This window comes from Haemaphysalis longicornis, unplaced genomic scaffold (assembly GCF_048455015.1).
Source record: "Haemaphysalis longicornis isolate Haplotype H1 unplaced genomic scaffold, Haemaphysalis longicornis Haplotype H1 scaffold_12, whole genome shotgun sequence".
In the NCBI taxonomy this organism is placed as follows: Eukaryota; Metazoa; Arthropoda; class Arachnida; order Ixodida; family Ixodidae; genus Haemaphysalis; species Haemaphysalis longicornis.
Window position 1 is genome coordinate 28,946,992 of NW_027526225.1, and position 17,602 is coordinate 28,964,593.

At 48.8% G+C, this 17,602-nt stretch overlaps 1 pseudogene; it reads right to left on the minus strand.

Annotated features, from left to right (window-relative positions):
- Positions 1–361: 361 nt before the first annotated feature.
- LOC144161905 (uncharacterized) lies at positions 362–4,026 on the minus strand (annotated as a pseudogene).
- Between the last annotated feature and the right edge of the window lie 13,576 nt (positions 4,027–17,602).

A 17,602-nucleotide genomic window follows, 5' to 3' on the forward strand; every position in this document is an offset into this window, starting at 1 on the left:
GCGCCCTGGAGATCGTGCACTACCTCTTCTCGAGCTGAGAATTGGTCGGCCTATGCGCCAACTGCTCGCTCCAATGTGGGGATTACTAGATTGGACTAGGATGTTTGACTCAGTACCACGCGAGGTGATAAGTGGCGCTTGTTGTAGCACCCGTTGCACTGTTGCACGAAAAAAGAGTGGGTGAGATGTGATGTAGACTTCTCGTGGTCTTGTAAGTCTGTGTTTCAATTTAGAACCAGATTCGTGCGTCTTGTGTGCTGAGTCTGTCTGCCTGAAAAATTTTAATGCTGATGTATACAGGGAAGATGTTTGAGGTGGCCCGGAGGGCGCCACTTCTCACAATCACTGGGTGGGCTCCTCATTACAGAAGCCCATTGGCGATCGCCGCGGCACGGGCTCGGTCGACCAGGGCCTTCTGGCTCACTAAGTCGGAGCAGCCGAGCAGGGCTGGCTCCCCGTCCTCCCGGGTGGGGTAGGGTTTTGGGGCGAGGTTCGGAGTAGATTGGCATGCCCACACCACGTGGAAGATGTCCGAAGACTTCTCCGCACAGTACGGGCATTGTCCTGTATAGGCAGGATCAAAGTATTTAAAACTGCCGGGCACAGCAGTGTTTTGGTGTAAAGACGAAGGAGGGTGCGTTCCTCTGCCTTTGAAAGGCCCTTATAGGGCTTAGGATACATTGCGTGGCCGAATAGGTACAATTGAGTGATTTCTCGAAAAGTGAGGGCCGGTTTGGTTTCGGGATCTATTTCGGAAGGGTCTGAAGACGTTGCCCGGAGAGTGAGCGCGCGGGCTGCGGCGTCTGCCGATTCGTTGCCTTCGAGGCCCATGTGAGCCGGAGCCCATACGATCGTTCGAGACACGGGGGCCCCGAGATAGTTGCTATTTTGAAGGATGCGATACGCAAGGTGAGGAATGTACCCCTGTTCAATGTTTCTGCAGGCCCCTCTCGAATCGGTGATGATGACTCGCGACTCCTGGTCTGCGGCTGCTAGCGCGATGGCGACTTCCTCCGCATGTGGTATGTGTTGAGCTCTGAATGTTAGGCCATTTACCGCGACGTTTTAGTGGACGACTGCGGCCGTGCACCACCCCCCATGGTGAGGGCCGGAGGTGTGCACGTAAAAGATTCCGTGCTTGTTCTCAAAGTGGCGGGCCAGTGACTCCACCCGCGCCAGGCGCCTGCCACTGTGGTCGTCACGTGTCGTGTTGGCCGGAAGAGGGCGTGCAGGGCGCATCTCCAGACTTCGGGGATGCGTACGCGCTCTTCGCTTAGTGTTGTGTGGTGGATGTGTAGTCGGGCTAATAGGCGGCGTCCCGACGGCGTCTTTGAAAGTCTTGTATATTGATTAGTCAAGTGTGCCTCCCGGAGCTCCGCGAAAGTGTTTACCATCCCCAGGCCCATGAGGCGCTGGTTTGACGTGTTTATCGGGAGGTCGAGGGCACGCTTGTACATCTTTCTGAGAATCACTTCGAGGGCGTTCTCGTCAAACTTGCGCAGGTGGAGGTAAGGAGTCGAGTAGAGGACTCGACTGATCACGAATGCATGCGCCAGCCGCAAGGCATCTTTGCACCGTAATCCCCCGCGTTGGTTGGAAACCCGGCGGACCATCCGGCCCACCTGGTCCCCCACCTTACGCAGTTTGGCTATTGTTGTATCTACCCGTCGATGTTAGTGGATAAAGAGGCCAAGTACTCTAATCTCATCGTGTCAGGGTATCGGGCCGCTGGCCAGGGAGAGTTCCATTGTGGTGGTGCACTTAGGCGACGGGTTAATGTACACAAATGCGGATTTGGACGGGGCGCATTGAAGGCCGCAGCGGCGGTCATAGGCGTCCACAATTTCCGCCGCTTGCTGCAGGTTGGCCTCAATGTCTCCAACCGATCCGTGTTTGGCCCAGATGGTAATGTCGTCGGCGTACAGCGCATGCTGGACGCCTTCGACCTTCGCCAGCTGAGCCGGAAGTTTCATCATAGCCAGATTGAAAAGTAACGGTGAGAGGACCGCGCCCTGTGGGGTTTCTCTCGTTCCCAGTTGATAGGGGCCGTATTCTTCGTCTTGTATTCGGATGAAAGATTGACGATCCGAGAGAAATTGCTTGATATACCGAAAGGTGTTAGGTCCACAGTCGGTCTGGGAGAGATGCTGCAGGATAATTTCGTGTGTGACGTTGTCGAAAGCCCCCTTCAAGTCTAGGGCGAGTATTGCCTCATCGTTGAGGCGGTATTCGACAGGGTTGAGAATTTCTCTGTCGAGTTGAAGCAGAACATCCTGCGCGGACCGGTGCAGGCGGAAACCGAACATGGTGTCTGCGAATGTATTTTGATTTTCCAGAAACAGAGACAGCCTGTGCCGCACCATGGTCTCCATCAGCTTTACCGCACAAGACGTGAGGGAGATGGGGCGGAGGTTGTCTGTGTTTATGGCTCTGCCGGCTTTCGGAATGAAAGTTACAAGGGCGGTCTTCCATTCGATTGGGAGGGGTGCCTCACCAAGCCAGATCGAGTAGATGAAAGCGAGGATGGTCTCATAGGCGGGGTCGGGAAGATTGGCAAGCAGTTTCACAGTTATCTTGTCCCAGTCCGGTGCCGTTCCTCGTTTCATTTTAGCTAGGGCCGCCTTCAGGTCATGCAGCTGGAACAGCTGATCCTGCTCCGCGTTCTCGGAACCTGCATACGAGTACGCGGGCCCTCGGGGGTCCTGCTGAGTGCAAAGATACTGGTCGCGTAGCTTGCACGCTAATTTTGGGGTATCTCCATCGAAGCTATGAATAGCTCGTTGGAGATGTTTTTGTGTCTCGGCGCAGGTTTGAGTCGGGTCAATTAGGGCGCGGAAGAGGCGCCACGTGCTCCGGCTAGACATTTGTCTGGCCGCCGTGTTACAGCGGTCCACCCAGTTCGAGTCGGCGAGTTGGGCCGCGTAGTCTGCCGCTCGCTGGGTGAGCTCTGAGATACGAATTTTAAGCTTTCTGTTATGTTTTTGGCGGTGCCATCTGCGGGAGAGGATGTGCCGCACCTCCCAGATATGCAGAAGGTGGTTGTCCACCTCCGGCGTTGCCTCCGAGAGCGGAATTTTAGTTTTCACCAGACGAAGGTGTGTAACCAATCCTTGTGCCCATGCGTGGTATCCTTGTTCGTGAATAGAAGCCGAACTGATGTAACTTTGCTGGAACTTATTCAAGTCGGGGAGCCGAGCTTGTGCGTGGGGCCGTGCCAATGGTTTAGTCCTTACGGTGGTATTCATAAGGCAGTGGTGACTACCGAGGGTTTCCTCGGTGTTGGCCCATTCTGCGTGTGTAATATTTTTGGTAAAGGTAAGATCCGGACACGTATCCTGGGTCACGGAGTTACCCACCCGCGTTGGATATGCAGGGTCGGTGTGTAGAGTCAGGCGCAGCGTGGACGCAAGTTCCGCTAGCTTGCGTCCCCGCTTCTCCTCACGCACGTACCCCCAAAGAGTGCTGTGGGCGTTGAAATCGCCCAGAATCACCAAGGGCTCCCTCCCCACAGCTTTTTGAGCGCGGCTAAAAAGTGCTGCGAACGTTACATTTTTTAGTCGGGGGGACAGTAGACGTTGAGTATGTGGAGTGGTACATCTTGTTTCTTGAACGGAAGAAGTGTCACCATACGAATATTCAGTTTGAAGTTCCAAGTCGACTAAATTAGCTGTACAATTTTTATGCACACACACGCAGGAAGAATGGTCCTGTTGGAAGGTGATGTATTTTGTAAGGGTGGCGCCGCTCCCTGCATGGCTCCTGGAGGGCAACCACCGCCGGAAGCGAGTCGAGAGTTGAAAGAAAAAGTCGCAGATTCGCCCGCTTTGCGCGGGAGCGGAAGCCTCGACAGTTCCACTGGACAATTTGAACATGGGTGGCCGAATTTGTTCTTCGGGATTGCCTGATCTTAGAGCTGCTCGCCATGGTCAGTTAGGTTGAGGCAGGATTGTAGCGACGCTGCTCCGGAGCCAGCACTCGCGTTGAGGGGGGTGTCCTCTACACCGGAGAGCGAGCAGCTGTCGTCATGATGTGTGAGGAGGGGGGGGGGGGTGAGGCGTTTCCAGCGATAATGGTATATGATATGCATTTATGTTTTTTGAACTGAGTGGCTGGCGGAGGCGATTGGAGATGTGTCATCGGCCTCCGTTGGGAACGCCTACTGTAAAATGTCGCGGGAAGAGGCGTGACCTGCCTAATGCCCGGGAGGGAGGCATGCAGATAGGGAAAGAATGAGTACTTTTAACAAGTTTCCAATTTATCTATAGGAATAGGGCAGTAATTATTGGCTGAGGTACTTCGTAATCCCCTATTCTAAATGCTGCATGCGTTTGCTTCTGAAAGTATTTAGGATTTATACGTGAAATACAGCGTGGCATTGTCGTTTTAGGGTTGGAGGTCCGCTTCTGTATCAGCGCGGGAAAAGCTGGGAACCCGTGGTTTCAAAAATATCAAGCCTCGGAAGTAAGGCCATTGGTGGGTCATGGCTGAAGTTAAGGCCACGCCAACCCGAATCCCCCTCATCGCAACCTTCTCGGCACGGGTAAGACCCAGGGGTAGGCATGCGGTACGATAAGACCACGTGTACGCCGGCGGAGGTATTCCATTTTTGTCAGCAGGGAATGGCGTCATCCAGCTCAACAGGGAAGCCTGTGAAGGAATGGAGGCTGCTAGCGGAGCTGCTGCGTCTGCCTTGCAAGGAGCTCCAGTAAGTCGAGTAGAATTCACTCAATCTGTTTTTGTTATCGATCAATTCGTGCCGTAAGTTGGTGAACACGGTGGCGCAGCATAAAAACCTGACAAAACGAAGTAAACGAACAGCTTGATAGGCATTGGTACGAATGACGATGCGTGCTCCTGGCCGCAAAAAGGTTCCGGCTACAGCCAGAAGAGCCTCTCAAGCTTCTACAAATTCCGCAGAGTACGATGATGGACCCTAAATCGGGACGTCTCGTTGAAGGCTGGGTGGCTAGCAGGACGAATGACGGCGGCAGTCACCGCATCAAGAATGCTGGCGTCGCTATGTAGCAAGTGCGGAGGACTTTAGCGCCCCGGCTTGTCGTCGTTGTTCGTCCGCGGTCACGGCGTCCGCACCCAAACAGGGATTTCGAAAAGAAAACCGCTCCCACTGGTCGAGATTGAACCTGTGTCCCTCACGTTACGAAGCTAATGTCTATTAAAATGCGCCACACCAGCACACCTTGCTCTTACGCAGAGTGTTGGGGAGGGGCGAAGTTCGCTATACGCTGTTTCCCCGACGTTGCCATCGCTAAGCCGCAAATAAGTACTCAATAATATGAAACACGAAAAATATCATGATTTAACCAGTTAATTACCTCAAATTAATGAACACTCAACTCAGTGTGTTTTTACGAGCCTGATGATGATGCCGACGCTGCTTAGTGGCTTCCCCTTTGTAACGGGGTGGCGTTGCACAGCGGCCTTAGTCGCAACGCCACTGTACAATCACCTCGCAAAAAATACAAACAAAATAAATAAAAAATAATATCAAAATAAAAATAAAATACTTTTACGAAATTTTTGTGCTAGTCTGACTTCTCTGCTCGCATGTCTTCCCAGATTGTTCTCTGTTCTTTTCCCACCAACATTCTAACCTTCTTTTACTAACCTCTACTGCTGTCCAATTCACTTTTCCGCTAACCTTAAAGCCAAGGTCTTCCGGAAGCTGGATGGATCCATCACTGAGGACTGGACGGATAGTTTTGCACTCCGTTACAATATGTCGCGTGGTTTCTGGCTCATTTCCGCAGCCTGTGCATAGTTCTTCCTGTACCGGCTCGCGGTTAAGCGTTTTTGTCCGCAAGCAACCCACCCGTGCTTCAAGAAGCAATGCGCTCTTGAATAATTATCGAAGTATTGAAGTGTTACCGAATAATTTTTCCCTTGTGATATCCTGCTTCCCGATCCTGTAGCTACCCAAGGACTTCTTCGCATCCATCCTTTTTTTCCAGGTCGTTGTCTCTGTTTCTTTCACTTCATTTTTTATTGCCTTGGTCATTTCCCCTGCACTTCCAGGTTTCAGATACTTTGTCCTGAGCCTTCTGGTTCTGTTCCTCCACTGTGTGTCCACGCTTTTCATGTAAAGATACCGTAACACTTTGGCCTCCCATCTCTGATCATCCATATTTCTAAGTCGTTCTTCAAAACATATTTTGCTCTGTGCTTCTCTCACTTCGAAGTATGCCCATCCCATGTCTCCCTGCACTGCCTGATTTGTTGTTTTACTGTGGGCTCCTAATGCCAATCGACCTACGGCCCTCTGATTTACTTCTAGCTCTGTTTGAATCTCTGATTTGACACACACTACTGCGTTTGAAAAGGTGAGTGCTGGTACCATTACTCCCTTCCAGATTCCTCTCACTACTTCATATCTGTTATATCTCCACAGTGCCCTGCGCTTCATTTTAGAGGCGGTTCTTCTGCCTTTCCTTCTTAAATGCTCCTCATGAGTTTTTAGATACACCTGACCTTCGTTTAACCATATGCCCTGATATTTGTATTCCGTTACCCACGGTATTGTTGCTTTTTGAATGAATACCGATTCGTTACGGGCGTTATCATTAAAACTAGAACTCCCGACTTTGCTGTGCTAAACTCAAACCCCAGTTGTTTGCTATCTGCTAGTAGTACTATGTCATCTGCATGTCCTACTATGCCCTTTTCAGGGGCTGAGGTGCCCTTTCTGAACTATTTTCGGTATCAACGCCAAGGTGATGCTGAAACTAGTTATGAGACGGCGCCACAACCCCTCTTGGCTTGACAGTGGTCGCAAAGTCGCCTCAATTATGGCAGGTATGCCATTGCTTGCATTACTTACGAACCTGTTTATTTATTTATTTATTCATTCGTTTATTTAATATTCATTGATTGGTTCCTCAAGGGCCCCGACTTGGGGCATTACATGAGGGGTGGGCGTACAGGCATTGCGGCAGGCATTGCGGAAGGAAGGAAGGAAGGAAGGAAGAGAACTTTCGGAACTTGCGGCATTGCGGAACAAAATGCGCTTAGCGAAGGTGGGTTAATACATGCCTCGGACAAAGAAGTGGAAGTTATTTTAGAACTTGCAGGTTGAACCACGGGGAACGGGCGAAAATAGGCAAATTGTCACTGCTGCCTGCCGAAGTGTTGGCTGGTTCAATGTACCCGCTCACCGGTACAGACAATTGGATGCAGCGGCCCCTTGAATATTGTTCCTCACGCTTCTCCTGGAAAGGGCGGGACTGTAGCAACAGTTCTGGTCCTCCTCCAGAGTGGCGGCGCCAGCTGAGTAAAATAAGTTGTTAAAACCCATAAGCTAGGGTTCTCTTTTTGCTGGTCTTGCAAACCCGAACCAGGTAACCATGTGCACACACAACGTATCAGTATTTTTAGGGGCAAAGCTCCTTTTGCTCGGGCCCTGTCCCGGCCATACACGGCAGATTGATGATCATTGTGGCAGGATCCCCTTAGGTATTGGCCAACCAAAGATTGGCCGAAGAAGTAAAAACGTGCAACGCGTTCGTTGCTACCCAACAAGGAGGAGAGAAAGAAGAAGAGGTTGTCGTTCGTCGCCTGCGAGCTCAAAACTCTTGTTCGGGCCCTGTCCCGTTTCTCGTTGCTGCCATACACGGCGGAATGATGATTGTTGTGGTAGGATTCCCCTAGGAATTGGCTAACCAAAGATAGGCCGAATAGGTCAAAGCGTTCAACGCGTTCGTTGCTACCCAACAAGGAGCAGATGAAGAAGAGGTTGTCGTTCGTCACCTGCGAGCTCGAGACACGTACCGGGGGTACGCGACACAAGACGATTTGCAGAAGGCGACGTCCAAGGTGGCTAAAATGTCACACACCGAATTCAGCAACTTACCCATGAAAACTCTCATCGTCCCAAACAAGCGCTACATAATAACCACAAACATCGACGTCGTCGACGGGCTTATCAACGGAGCGGTCGAAAGCTTGCTATGTCGAGCCTTTATGTGATGTGTGGGCGAATGTTTCACGGTTTTCCCGATAAGCATTTTAGCTTCGTCCCTCTCATCATCATTCACTTCGTGGAGATGGTGGGATTTTTTCAGTCTCTCAGCCAAATCGCCCAAACCTGTGGCCTCACCAAGAAAGGTAAACTCATTGAAATATTCAGAAAAGTTTAAACAACTGCACCACCCTGCTCCAAACACCGTCGCCGAGTCCAGACTAATTGCGGACTCTCGTACAGCATTGCACGAATTCAAAAAGGTCTACACTCACAACTCAACAGCCCACAACATTTTAGCACTAATACCGACACTCCTGCAACAAGGCACGATCGTTCGACTGGCATGGACACCCGGTCACAGGGTTGGAGCTGATGGGAATCAACAAACCCACGTTGCGCGGACAACTGGTCACACGGTTGGAGCAGATGGAAATCAGCAAGCCCACGACGCTGAAAGGGAGTGAATCCTAACCTATCCTCTCCTGATTTCTGCCTGCGCCTACTCTAGTGACATGGTACTTGCGCCGCGAACGCTTGCAACACGAAAACCCTAACTGACTCCAAGATATTCCCCCCAGGGCTCCCTGCCTGCTGGAACACGTCTCAGTGAGCGAGAAAAAAATATCTTAACAAGGCCTACGCCAACGTGGCATATACCCCAGGTGCGATCCAAAATAGTATATAACCGTGTAACTTCCTCCCATCGGTACCCACGTGCACCTTTGGTGGGCAGGTTACAACGCCTAACCTGTACCATCTAATCTGGCACTGTCCGACAATTCGAAAGGACAGAGCCACCGTGCTTGACAACTGGCGATTGCCACATGATGCTCACGCGCGCTTATAGCTACTACGAAGCAAGGCATCCTTACTGGGAGCAATAGTCCATTACGGAGTAGAAAGTGGTCTCTGTAAAGCCGTATAGAGTGGGATTGGCCTTGTTTTTAGGCTACCCACAAAAACTGCGATACCCACGAACGGCCTGTGATCCCACAATGAACTTCAGTGGTATCCCCTTTCTTCTCTTACCTACTTACTTCCTTACGATCAAAGAGCTTCGTTCCTCCTTTAAAATAAACACATTCATTCATCATTCTTGCCAAAATGTCCATCCTTTTGCATGAACACGAAAGTGATAGTTGCAGTTTTCTTGTTAATAAACGTACACGACTGCTTGATTTTGGAAAAAACAAAAGAAAAAAATTTACATAATTTTCCCGCGAGGGGAACCATGGGGTAGATGCAACGCATCGGTGGTTGCCGTTGCGTTTCCGTTATGTTAGCGATATCAGCGTGTGGATTGCTGTTGTTGTGTATCATATTTACGCAGCATGTGCACTTTGCGCATGTGTCATGTGCACTTTGAAAGGAAAGGAAGCAGAGGTAAGTACGATCATCATCAGCTAGACTTGGCACACATACCACATACTGTTGCGGCAAGTTCAAAGTGCCTGGCTCAGTGGCTAAGGCGTTGCGCTGCTGAGCACGAGGTCGCGGGTTCGATTCCCGGCCGCGGCGGCCGCTTTTCTGATGGAGGCGAAAAGCAAAAACGCCCGTGTGTACGAGATTTCGGCGCACGATAAAGATCCCCAGGTGGTCAAAATTAATCCGGAGCCCTCCACTACGGCGCGCCTCATCGCCTGCGTTGCGTCGGCGCGTTAAACCCCACAATCAATCAATCAAGTTCAAAGTGCGTTCCTTGCGCGGGAAATTTTAAAAAAATCGAATTTTGACGACAAACTTCGCAGGTGCGTCATTACGCGAGTGCGGCCATTATGCGAGTAAATACGGTATGGAAACAGTAATTGCTGTGTACAAGAAACGAAAACACCATAGCCACAAACAGTAGAGCACAAAAGTATTTGTTGGGAAAGAAAAAAAACCACAGAAATGAAGCCAGTAGCAACGAACAAATTCGTCACATTGGCTTGTAATCCAGCGCTCAGATACACCAACGAGCACGTTGGGCTACAGCTCGGAGTAAATGTGCATCAAGGTAGCAACATTTAAACAGATGGCGAACAACTTGAACACATGTGACAATACAGTGGTTCATCTCCAACGCAGAAATCCTTAAAAAATTAAGCAGAAACGACAGCAGCTTTGGTCAAGATTTAAATAAGGAAAGCGATTTGAGGCAGCTCTTGGCGCGGTACTGTAGTTAAATTGATCTCCATCAAACTCCATAAAGTTGGTGTGAAGACACACAGCGCTGTTTTCTGCGGCACCATGAGAACATGAATGCATTTTCACAATATGTCTGTTTCTTTTGTGTCTGCAGTGATCATTTAGTTCAAATGGCACGGATTCAAAGTCGTTCCCACAGCATCTCTCAGATGCCTCTGCGTTTGGTGTTAACAACAAAAAGAGTAAATGCACACAGGGCGAGACAGCGTACCAACTCGCCCAACTTAGCATCTTGGTGTCTCTAACACAGCTTTTGTGCTTTCAACCTTATCCTTCATCGCCCGAGCGGGATTTGAAGAAAAACTACTGCAGTGTTCTTAGTTGCGAGCTCATTTACTTTGCCTGAAACATTTCTGTAGAAAGCTTGCTTCGGCCGTTTTCACATGCATCTAGTTGGAATTGAACACACTGTTATAGAAAAGCGTGTTGCGCAGTGTGCATGTACACAACTGGTCTCTCCTGCGCCGTGAAGGCAGGATTACAGGTCACAAAAATGGTCACAATAAGAAACCAATAAGAATGCCTAGATACATTTTACATTACAATTGACAAAAACTTGTGTTATGTATTTCTAGGCGATCCATGGATACATCATTCATGGCCATGTTGCGCCTTTCAGACCATGTCTTTGTCCAACAATTCCTTCAGTTCATCAGTTCATCCAGTTCATACATTCAGTTCAGTTTAGACCAGTTCAGTCAGTTCGTTACTGCGTACAAGATGACTAAATGACTAAAAGTATTCTTATTGCAATAAAAAATACACCAACAGAATGCCAAAAGGCGCGAAATAAGAATTTCTGGAGCAACTATTCCCAAGTGTGGGTAAAATAACGGTTGTTTGAATTACAGGAATGGTAGTCACATTTTTGATGGAATATAAAACGCTGGCTTTATGTACAATCGGCTATACTTTGGTGCCCAAATATTACTGAATTCGTAAACTATACCCACTAAGGTGGGTCAATGGCTAAGGCGTTGCGCAGCTGAGCCCAGGAACGCGGGCTTAAACCCAGCCACGAAGGCTGCTTTTTAGATGGAGGTAGCGACAACGCCCGTGTGTCGACGTTTTAGGGGCGAAGCACCTTAGAACCCCGCTTTGTCCGGGGCTTGGCGTCCGTGTACAGTGTTGCGCATGCACGAGGAGCCTTGGATTGGAATTAATTTGTATTGAATTGAATTGGATTTGGATAAGATTGAATTGTATTCAAATGGATTGGATTGGATTAAATTGAATTGTATGGGATTGGATTGGATAGGAAATGTATATACTGTACACACGCGTTGTCACTCATTGGCATGCGCAAGTGGACACTGCCACGGGTTTTTTACGGTAAGAAGGATCTACAGTGCTTCGCCCACTCGTCATGCTTCCCTCCATAGAGATGCTTGTTTTTGGCACACGCTGAACATTCCTAGATGATCGAAATTTACCCAAGGATCTCCACTATGGGTGCCTCAAAGCCCAGGTGTAGCTTCGGCGTGTAAAGCCCCCAAGTGCTAAAATAAATAAAATAAAAAATCCACCAAATTTGATGTTCCCTACATCAGGCTTTAAAAAGTGGTTATAAAACACAAGTAAGAGCATGGAAAAGAAGAAAGGCCATACATATGACACTTAAGCTCCCGTTATAACACAATGCCCCGTAAATTATTGCAGAGCACTTCACTGTAGCTGCCTTCTATACCAGGTGTAGCCTTAGTGCATTGAAGCAAAAAATATGCCACCACCAAAGAAAAATAGCACGCAACACTATTGAAGTTACACTTTTTGGAGATTTCGTGTAGACTCATATTTTCTTTTGTTTTTCTTAGGACCCTGTTAATCTCTTTCAGATTTAGTATTAGCCTCTTACGGCAATGATGCAGCAGGAGGTCTACGTTGCAGTCTGCGCTGCTGCGCAAACAACCCGGCTTCTTTTAATGCGCTGCAGACTGAACTGTTGAAACTGCGCCATACAGATGCGCACAATCTTCTACATGCTTTGAAAATTCCTTGTAATGTCCATTACGGTCTGGAAGAAACTTTGGGAAGGCGCTTTGACCTGCCCAGAGTGCATGTGGCGCCCCAAGAGACCTAGGAAACGATAAATCATGGTGGGAACCAGAGACACTCCTTTCTCGTTCCTCAAGAGTGGCTCACAAGCACTGGACCTTTTATTAGAACTTGCTGAACGAGGTGGCCACTGAAACAAAACAAGCTGTTCTGTTCCAGGATCTCCAGGAGGACTTCACCTGATGCCTGTGGAGCTGGAAACGTCTGCCACCTTCATTACTGGTGCCTCGTCATCGTTGCCCTGTGCCAGACAAGCCAGCAGGTACGTTTCTTGAATTTCACAGTTCACTCAGGATGTCAGGTAAAACAGTGTCCCTAAAGTAATTTTCTTAAGAGCAGCAATCAACTGCAACACACTTGGGTGCTCATTGCTGCGATGCTTCAGCCTGACTGAGCCAAAGACGTTTTCCAGAGGGCCCTGTAGCAGGTTGCGGGCTTGAAGGCAATTTAAATTACAATTTTAGGACAGGTCTTCGCACAATGAGGACAGACGGTATCGTGACAAGCGGTACACAAATTAAGTGGGGCGCCCGTCTGGGGATGCAAAACTTCAGCCTGCAAGCCAGTCGAGCGCATCGCGAAGAAACTGAAAATGTCTGTAATTGCCAGTGATGTAGTAATTGTATTTGCGAGGATCGTTATTTTGGGGGTTTTGCTGTTGAGGGGGCCGATAGTTTACCAATACTCTCAATGAATTGAGCTGTTAATTCAGCAGTCCCTTTTAGTTCCCGAGCTGTGATCATGTCGGACAGTGCCATGGACACAGTCTGGCTGAAGAACTGTGTTGCGAACTAACCATCTTGCTGGTAGAAGGCCACTCGTATAGTGATTCTTCAATCAATTTAGTTGTCAACATCGAGCTTAGCTTAACTTTTTTATGATAGAAAAGTGTTGTATAGGCCCCATCAACAACTTCACTGCTAATTAGAAGCTTGTGGGGGTAGCGTGGTCATTTCTGGTGCACTTAATCAAGTGGGGATTTTCAATGAAGAAATAAATCTCCTTCTCACCAGTACAAAACAATGCAGTTGGAACAACTGATTGCTACTTACTGCCTTAACAAAGCTGAAATTTCCTCAGTTCTTAGACTGAGGCAAGCGACAGTCATTTCATTTTTGGCCACTGCTTAAGCCAAAGAATCACTACAGGTGGTGAGAGTCCAAAAAAAAAGCCACAAAGGCGGCCTGTTTCACGTACACTGTGTTCTTCATACATTCGTCTGAGTCGCCAATGACAACATAATTTTAGCATCGTGCCTTAATTTTTTTCTGAACGACATTTCATAAAACATGTTTAGCAAACCCGATTTCTCATTGTCCAATCTTCGACAGCGTCGTTTAAAGCAACAGGCACTCCAAGAACAATTCCGGGTGCCATGGGTACTTCATCCAACCCGTTCCGGAGTGACCTCGGATGTACCAAACACAGCGTTTTCGAGATCCGCCGATAACCCTTGGGCCCGTGACAACACAGGCTCAAGGCAAATTCTTTGATTTCCTTTGACCGTCTTCTTTCTCGTGTATTCATACCCTGCATCCGAACATGGCTAAATAGTGGGAAAACTGTGGGCTGAAATACGGTTTCAAGGATTGCACTGCAGCCTTGTGGACTGTTGTGTTTCCGAGACCTTGACAGTGGTTTTCGGAACTTCTGCTCCTCGCACCGCAGTGTTCCGGTCCTGGGAGTAAAGAACTTTGGCTTCCCCTCGGGGTGCCTAGAAGTTCCTGCGCACAGAAGAGCACAATATTTAACTTCACCTGATAAAATCTATACACCCTTTCTCGAAAGGCCGTCCAGCAAGTGTTGGAAGCCCTCGAGCGTCAGCGGCCGAAAGCACTGTCTCCTCGGAGGCTGGGTGCGAATAGGTAGCTGATGGCAAGGGACCGTCCAGCGCGACGTTAGGCCGCGTCATATCTGCCGGACAAATAAAGACGTTTTCTCTCTCTCGAGAGAGAGGGACTGCTATTGTTGTTAGTTTACCGGTACGAACCATTACACAGAGCTTTCATAAAGGTAGTACTGCGTGAATTCCAATCATACTCAGTGCACAGGTTACGGGCGAGCAAGAGCCAGCATATTAATAAAAAGTTAAAATTGATCATGCGCACGCCGTGAGAGAAAGCTTGCGCTAAACCTAACAACATGTACATCAGCCCAAGGATCACTACATAAGTCAACGTACCCTTGCTTTAGGGCAACACTTGGAAACCCTGCATTCTAGTGCAGACACGATACAGTTAGAGGTGTGAAAGGAAATAGAAAAACAAGCTAACATAGCAAAGAAAGCTTTAAACCAAGTAAAATAACCCTATACAAAAAGTGTGGGAAGCAAAGGTAAATGGAATGTTCGAACACCTTACCTAATGAGCCGCCAGATGCAGTGTGCTCTCAATGTGGCACTGCACTGCACTGCACTGAACATGCGCTCTACCCAAAATTGTATTTAAATAACAAAAGATAACCCCTAAGATCAAATGATCGCAAAACATTAAACTTCCAAGGGATCGGAGGGTGGCAGACAGACATCCGTGCCGTAAATGCGGCACTGTGAAAGTTTTTCCAGCGGTGCTTGTCACGGCAGCAAATGCAGACCGTGTGCATAGAGCAAAAGCACCTCTAAAATGCTGCATTGTATTTACCTTCTCAAAAAAAGGCGCAAGATCGTCCAAGTGACAGTTATTTAGAAGTACACCTGCCCTTTGTTTACCTTTTGCATGCATTAACATCCGCTTTTTAAAAACTGCAGGCGGCCTTTCATAAGGTGGTTGGAACGCGAAGCTTTCACCAGTGCACCTGAGGCGAAGTGGCGACACAAAATCCACAATGCTTTGACCCTGTCGGAATGGCGCAACCGGGTGGACGACAGCTTAAAACATGACGGACCCATGTTAGAGTCCGACCATGGCAAGCGTTTTTTAGTCCCTTTCGCTTGTCATCATCGTTTTCCGAAGCCCGTTGTTAAAAGTTGGGCTCCCTGCAGTGCATTGTACTGCGATGAACGACGTAATTAGTCAGGCACAGAAGGCTTCATTTTAAGACTTCTCCGTAATGTGGCAACCGCCTTCTCGGAGTAAGTTGATTTGTTAAGTGCTACAAAGCACCCCTCCTTTTCTCCGACCATATCATGTTACTCATTGGCAACAAGGAAATCTACCAAAGAACGAGAAGGGTTATGACACAGCCCCGTACCTTGAGTTCTAGGTCCGCACACTGACAGAAACCTCGGGCGTCCCTCCTGCTTGAGGGGTCGTGCAATGGTCGTGGCAGCTAAAACCCGCAGCGGTGGGCTGAGTGTAGGCAGTGACAAATTGGGTCCCGGTTTCAACTCCCCCAGGCGGTTCTTCGGCAATGTCACCTCCCCTGCTGTTACGACTCTTCCCTCTGAGGACTTCGCTTTCTTCAGTAGCGGTAGCGTTGGTCACATATTGTCCCAAAGTCCCTCTGTGTAGTCCTCAGCCATCGCTGACCACTAACGGAACACCCTGTCGTGCCTCGTCTATCATAGAACGGCACAGAAAGCTCGTAGACAAAACCGAAGAAGAACAAAAACGTGCATGAGCATGCGACTTTGCGATGACACTTGCAGAATTTCCTTACACACAAAATGGAGGGTTCGAAAGAGGCAAACCAGGTCTGGACTTCCGGAGGGCAAAGTGTTTTTCGCGCGCACCATGAAGCGACCATAGCACGACACTTGCAAACCGCAATCAAAGATGCGATTTACGCGCGGGGTTATTCAAATCAGAGGTGTTATAACACTGAATGGAGCCCGTTGTACTAGAAATATACTATAAAAAGACGGCAACTTGGGCCAGTTTTGTTGAAGGTAACCATTTCAAAAGCAGCGTGAAGAAACAGGACAAAAAAGGAAGGGACGATGGGCCAGCGCTGAGCTCACAACCGAAAGTTCGTTAGCAAGCAACATACACATATAAAGAACAACATGAACAACCACGTGGTCACATCTATTGTGACCGCGGACCATTACATGATATAACCGCCGGCTAACAATTACACGTTCTCAGTACTACTATCAAAATCAGATTACGCTCTGCGACCAGACAAGAAAATGTGGTGTCGAGTGCAGTGCGGCATATTTGGAATTGTTAGCTGGAGGTTGTAACAAGTGATTTCCCTCGGTTGCAATTGATGCGGCCACGTGATTGTTCAGGTTGTTTTATATATGTGTGTGTTGATTTCTGATGAATTTTCGGTTTCGAGTTCAGGGCTGGGCCATCATCCCTTCCTCTTTCGCCCTGTTTCCTTACTTTTGAAATGTTAAACATCAACGAACTAGCCTAGCGTGCTGTCATTCTCCAGGGTCCCATTTAGTTTCTTACGGGCCTTCTGGAAATTCGTACGGACTCACTTAAAAACGTGCTGGTCCTGTATATTGTCTAATGGGTTTAGCAAGTATAGTAGTTTTCCTCACTGATCGATCTGCTTCGCTACCTTCACCGTAGCGTGGGGGGTTGCGTTCCTAACAGTACTGTTTTGCCCTACTTTCTTTTGTAGCATAAGCTACACTGGCCGAGGTTGAGCAGTTTCGCGTGGACCTTGAAGGGCCGTGCGTGGACCTTGGAAGGGCCGTGCGTGGACCTTGAAGAAGCATTGGATTAGATTGGATTGGAAATTCAACACAACTGGAGTACGGGTGTGTAGAGAATTGGTTCTGCACATTCGCCGGTCTGCGCATTACAGAGGAGTGACGTCATAGCCGCGGTAGACGCACTGGCGCCGGCGCGAACCCAAATGTCCGCCTCCGTTGCGCAGTAGCCAAGTCTGACGGTGCGCCGGAGCCGCTTGATAGCCGTTTGGCCTGGCTCCTGGAGAGCCGTGCTGCGCATGCGCGAGGAGCAGTGACTAGACTGGACTGGGTTGGACTGAATTGGATTGGAAATCGTTTTCGCACTAGTAATAATAATCAGCTAATCCTAGACAACCAGGAAACATCAGAATAACCAGCTGAACCTTAGCTCACGCTGCGTATATCCTGGCATAGCCAAGCTAATCCACTGCTAATTTTTTTTCTCTTTTGCCATTGTTGAATATTGAACCACGCTGACGAACACAAGGAAAGTTGTAAAAAATTCACGCATGCCCACGAAGCGAATCATGACGAGTAGGCGAAGAACTGGAAATCGTTCTTACCGTAAATTACCCGTGACATTGCCCACTCGCGCACATAGATGAGTGACAACGCGTGTGTACAGTATATACTGCGGGGTAGCTTGTTGTCTGCGTTGCCGTTGAGCCGCTGCTTCCCGAGCACTGAACTCCGGGTCCGCTTGACGTTTTTGGCGTTTTGCTGCCGCTTCCCGAGCTCTCGCCTGCGGGGTAGCTTGTTGTCTAAGTAGACGTTAAGCCGCTGCATGACGCGCCTTA